This window comes from Pinus tabuliformis, chromosome 8, assembly GCF_031772625.1.
Source record: "Pinus tabuliformis cultivar Carrire ecotype Pingquan chromosome 8, CPIR1, whole genome shotgun sequence".
In the NCBI taxonomy this organism is placed as follows: domain Eukaryota; kingdom Viridiplantae; phylum Streptophyta; class Pinopsida; order Pinales; family Pinaceae; genus Pinus; species Pinus tabuliformis.
In genome coordinates, this window is record NC_142294.1 from 1171059337 (window position 1) to 1171065496 (window position 6160).

At 36.0% G+C, this 6160-nt stretch overlaps 1 pseudogene; it reads right to left on the reverse strand.

Annotated features, from left to right (window-relative positions):
• Positions 1-5180: 5180 nt before the first annotated feature.
• On the reverse strand, positions 5181-5773 carry LOC149239520 (putative histone H2A variant 3 pseudogene; annotated as a pseudogene).
• Between the last annotated feature and the right edge of the window lie 387 nt (positions 5774-6160).

Here is a 6160-nt window from a genome sequence, read left to right on the forward strand (position 1 = left end):
GTTGTTGGGTTTAAGTTCTGTCATCCGGTGGTCTTGGTTGATATCTCCAGTGGGAAAACCTTTGGCTTCTCCCAATTCGGTCCTGTTGTTTTCTTAGCCCACTCCCCCTCTGAGTTTGTCTTTCTTTATCTCACCATGGTGCGTTCTGGAAAGCGCCATCACTCTGGGGAGCGTAGGGAAACTAGTCGGCACCCTCCAGTCGCTCTGGCTGTGGAAACTGCGCCCTCCCCTATTCATGAAACTGGCCCCTGGCCCCTCTGTTGGTTCTGCCTCGAAGCCTAAACCCAATAGTGTGTTTCAAACCCCGCACTTTAAGTTCCAGAGTAATTTGCATAGACCCCTGATTACTACCCACATCACCCTCATTATCTCAGAAGAAGAAAACGTGGTCTCCCCCTTAGCCTGTATAGTCCCTGACCCGTCTCCTGGCAATGAGAATTCCTCAAATAATGACAGCATGGGAAATTGGGAAAAAGGAAAAGAGGAACAGGAAGCAATGCTCATAATTCCTCCTCCTACTGTTGATCCAGCGCCTGTTGATGAGAATAGGAATCCCGAAGCAGAAGAACATGTTATTGTTATCGAGGACAATAATACTAGTGGCAGTGACAGTCGGAAGAGAGAAGATGTTGTTCAGCCTGAGAAGATGGAGAATGACCCAACCATGGAGAAGTAACGCCTCTGAGGATCATTCTTTTTCACTTTTGTTCAGGTCTCAGGATTCTGGTCAGGCTTTTATGAAATTTTCCTACAGTTTTTGTTTAGCTCTCAGGCGGTTTCTGATGAATGTTCTCATCCTGAGATGGAAAATTTTGGATATGTTTGTCAAGGCTTGGGCCATCTTCTGGGCAATGAATGGCTATCTACATGTTCAGTGTTTGTTCTCTGTCTATTCTCTATTCTTATGCTCGGTCTGTAATGGAGCTGTTTAATGTCCGTTCTCATGCTCAGTCTGTAATGGAGCAGGGTGTTGATGACAAAGGCTGTTCAGCCTCGTCCTTATGTAAAAATATTTTGATTTACAGTTAATAGAATTAGTATTTGCACAGAAAAAAAAAAAAAAAAAAAAAAGACACTTAGTTATGAGTACATAGTGTTTAATCTTTGTTTGAAACATTCTTATAATCACATTAACTAATTTATGTTTAGGAAGTTGTGTGAATGTTTTAAGTTAAGTTTGTTAAAAAATGGGTAGATATTTATTAAAATTACAACTCACTAAAATTTGCATTTCAAAATTTGAGAAAATTCTATGATTACTGAATAAAAACACATTTTAAACAATCTTTTATGTATCCCTCTCATTAATCACAATATAATGTTTATTCTGATATTTGAGAGATAGAATGCCATGGTATGCATGCACTTCAATGACTTGAACAAACCATAGGGGCTTCATTGAGAGAGAAATACCCTACCATTTGCATTCATATTGGGGGATATATATTGAGGAAAAAATGACATAGTATACGGGCCAAAGCATGAATTTGGGTTACACTCTTTGGTGAAAGAGGGTGCATTTGGGTGGAAAAAACAAAGCAATCGAGCTCTTTGGACACTAAACGGTAGCTCGATCGAGGATTAAAAACTAACCCTTGATCGAGCTATAACACTCGATCGAGGCTTTTTTTTCAATATATACGGTTCTTGCAGTCTGTGCGCACCATTTACAGACCGCAGGAGCTCGACCAAGAATTTGAAAGTAGCTCGATTGAGATTTTTGGAGCTCAATTGAGCAATGGAGCATTCAAATCAATCTCGCCACCGACCTAGCCAACATCCTAGAGGCTCAAACGAAGGTATGTACTATATCCTTTGTCTTTCTTATTTATTTATTTTTGCAAAATGTAACAAATTAATTTAAAAAAAACAACCATGTACAAAAACCATGAAAACCAATTAATTAAAATGATAAAATAAATCATACAAAAAAATATGAAAACTACAAAAAATTCCTTAAAAAAAGCTTAGAAAATCACAAAACCAACCAAGAAAACCATAAAAAATTCCCTTCAAAACAACTTAGAAAAACGCAAAACCAACATAGAAAACCATAAAAAAACTTTTCTTAGCAACATAGAAAACGCTTTGAAACCACAAAAAAAACTATAATTTAGATTTTAAATTTGTTTCTTACTTGAAATGTCTTGTATATTAAATGCATATTTTCTGATTTTGAATGGTAAAAACATTTTTTTCTAATTATTTTAAGTTTTAAAACTTTTTTTTAGGAAATACATTTTTTTTTATTTTTTATTTTTTGTTATTTAAAATGCATTTTAAATTTCTAACAAATTAGACTGAAAATATACCTCAAGAAACTCCAAAACAGAAAACAATGAAACTATAACCAATAAATAAGTATATTAGGAGCTTAAGATTGACATGATTAAATATCTTAGAATTTTGGTTTAAAAAATAAAATATTAATCTTTAAAATAAAAAATTAAAAAAAAAAATGTTATATATATAACATCATGTGATTGTATATAATTATTATATTTTATATAGCATATATATAATTATATAACATAACATAACATCTAACTATATTTAACTATATATATATATATATATATATATATATATATATATATATATATATATAGATATATATATATATATATAGTTCATAACATAATTAGTATATAACTATATATATCATGACGCTATATATTATAGTTCTATAGATATTATTGATAACATAACATAGTTCTATAACTATTTAGTTCATAACATAAAGTTATAACATATAACTTTATAATCATATAACATGTATAACATAAAGTTATTTAACATAACACGTATATAACATAGCAATATAACTATTTCATGACTATGTAAGTATATAATTATTTAAATATAACTATATTATAAAACTATAACATATCACATAACTAGATATATTATAGTTTTATATATATTGTTTATAAGATAACAAAAAATTAATTACCATAATATAATATAGTTCTATAATTACTTAACTTAACACACACACACATATAAAGTTAACATCACAGAACTATATATATACATATATACATATATATATAACTTAACATAACATAACATGTAACTATAACTAAATAGTTCATAATATAATTAGATATATAATTTAACTATTGTAATATAATATCTTATATGTATTTTTAAACACACATGGACAGCAAAGACAATGTGAAAGATAAATCATGCAATTCATTTTTTATTAACATGAGATATACATTTATAGTACAGTACGTGACTCTTGGGTTTCAGATCCCAAGGTCTCTTGGACTGCTTTGGTCTATTCGGCTTCCACACTAACCCATTTAGGATTAGGTGTCCAACATTCCCCCCCTTAATCCGAAGGGTTATGTATGAGTCCAAGAAGAGAGCTGTAATACAAAATGTGCAAAAAAATGCATGGCAGCACTAGGCTGAATGTGCTCTATGAAATGTTGGTAAAAAGGGCAGTGGTTTAAGGATGACCACCAACACTGGAACGCTTAGTGCAGTTCTTGGAACTCTTCCAAAACTGGCAATAAACTGAAGTTTTCTGCCAGAGGAAGTGATCCTATTGTTTTAAAGAGGGAAACCTTCAACCATAAAAGGGAGGTCTCACCCCGCATAAAAGGTAAAACTTCAACCTGAAAAGGGAAGTCTCAACTTGTGATGGTTTAAGGATGACCAACAACCCTGGAATGCTTAATGCAATTCCTGGAACTCTTCCAAAGCTGGCAAGAAGCTGGTGTCTTCTGCTAGAGGAAGTGTTCTCAATTTTGTTCCTGGAATGCTTCCAAAACTGGCAAGAAGCTGAAGTCTTCTGCTCGAGGAAGTGTCCCAGATTGCCAACTGAAGGCATGTTCATGGGCATCTTTGTCTCTGGCTACAACTCTGAAACTGGTGTGGCAGGTTGTGGCTCAGGCTCGCTTGATGTGACTTTGAAGCTTGTAGATGACCATCATTTCCCCCCCTGTCAGATACAAGGTGAGATGATGGAGGAAACTCAACTGCAAGACTGTTCAATATTCTGGAACAAGTTCTGACATATGTTTGGAATATCTTCTTGGCTGTTGATGCCCATTGCCAAGAAGCGATCCATCCAAGATGAATCTTTGTTCTTGCAGGACGTTTGTTTCTGAAGCATCTGTGTGAAGAATGATTGGTTTTATGACAGTGCTTCCATGGTTGAAGATCAAAATAGTGATCTTTCAAATGGCCAACTCGATCATAGTGTTGGCGTTTCACGATCTGTTGTTTTTGTTGTTGTTGTTGTTGCTGTAGAAGAGGGGCATAATCTGGAACAACTGAATCTGAATTGTTATGAGGAGCAGGTGAACTGTCATGAATGAATCCGACACTCTGAAATTGAATGGGCTTGGCGTAGTCTGGAATATGAAAGGACAAGTCCTTGTCATATCCAAGACCAGTTCTGTGCTTGTTGTGGACAAGCTGTTCCCAAGGTCTGATGATGGGCTTGGGAAGTGCAGACTGAGTTTTTGCATCTGTATGTACAACTGCTGCTTTATTGGGTACTGAATCTGAATGAACTTGAACAATATTGACTTGCTGTTTATGGGAGTCTGTTTCATTGTTCTGAACAGAAACAGGTTCAGAATGATGACTCCACTTGTGTAATTCTTCCTGCTGTAGCTTTGTCTCAAGCTGCAAAAACTCTATCTTTTCTTGTGCATTTTGTATACATTTTTGAATGTCAGCAATAATGTCTTTATTGATTATGATTGTGCTGTCAGCAGTGGATACGATTAGAGTTCTCAATAACTCTAATATTCTTTCAAGCTTAGCCATTTTTCTTAGCAGTGGGCAAATAAAGAATGTGAGCAATTATGCAATATCTTCTTCTACAAACAATATCAAGCCTTAATGGTGGGCTTTGGAGCAACCGTTAAGACCAACTTTCAACATATACCACTTAAAAATTTGGCTAAAAATAGTGAGCTTAAACTGTTGAAGAGAAACTCAAAAGGTAGATTCCCAATGCAAAATGGTGTATGTAAAGACATAAATAAATACTACCTCAACCTGTTTAAAAAATTGAATTCATGTCCTGTTCATGAGAACCTCAACTGGAGCTAATCCTTCCTCGCCCACAAGGCGCAACTGGTATTTTCAGTGCCTTGTTTTTAATTTCTGTCAATCTACAACACTACCTTCTTGGAGCCAGATGCCATCTGTTCTCAGCTGGGTTCATAAAATATTTCAGGGAACACTTTGATCAGAGTATCGAGCTCTTCATCCCCTCGAATAGCAAGCTGCAAATGTCTAGGGGTGATACGCTTGACCTTCAGATCTTTGCTTGCATTTCCTGCCAACTCCAAAACCTCTGCAGTCAAATACTCCAAAATAGCTGCAGAATATACAGCAGCAGTTGCTCCCACTCTGCCATTCGCAGATATACGAGATTTCAGCAGGCAGTGGATACGTCCTACTGGAAACTGGAGACCTGCACGGGATGAGCGAGAAACAGGCTTCTTCTTGTCCTTATCCTTGTTGACAGGGGCCGAGGACTTGTTCAGCACAGGAGTACTCAAACAACACGGATCATGGTTATATCTTGTTCTATGAGAGTCTAGACAACAAGCTTTGAGACATCCTTCATTGGATCAAATTTAGGGGATATATTTAGCTCGGAGTGCCAACAATTCAATTGGTTTTGGATGACTTGGAAATCCGAAAGTTTACAGTTGAATCGAACAACATGTCTCTGTGACAAAACGACTTGCAGAGCTGTATCTTGAAAACAAAGAGAGACAATGGCTTGAACCACCATTCAACATGACGATTGCATTTCCAGTTCTTCTCTTAGCGTTACCACAACACGGTGAGATATCTTGCTTGCTGCGATTTCAAAATAAAACAATCTTAACTCTCAACGGCGGGACAGGAGGAGTGGCTTCAATGAGAGGAAATCCGATGACTGCATAAATATATAATTTCATATTTGATTGAAGGACATGTATGAAGAAATGTACTGCGGATTCAAGTCTGCTACAGCTTATTGAACACTGCCTCTACTAATGGCAATTCACTTGAGGAAATGCTTGGTGTGGCAGCGGGGGAAGCCGATTCAATACTCAGGGAACTTCAAACCACTCTTTCGGTTCAGCAGGGAGAAATTGCTGAATTTGCTCAGCAAATGCGTGAAAGAGCCCGCACA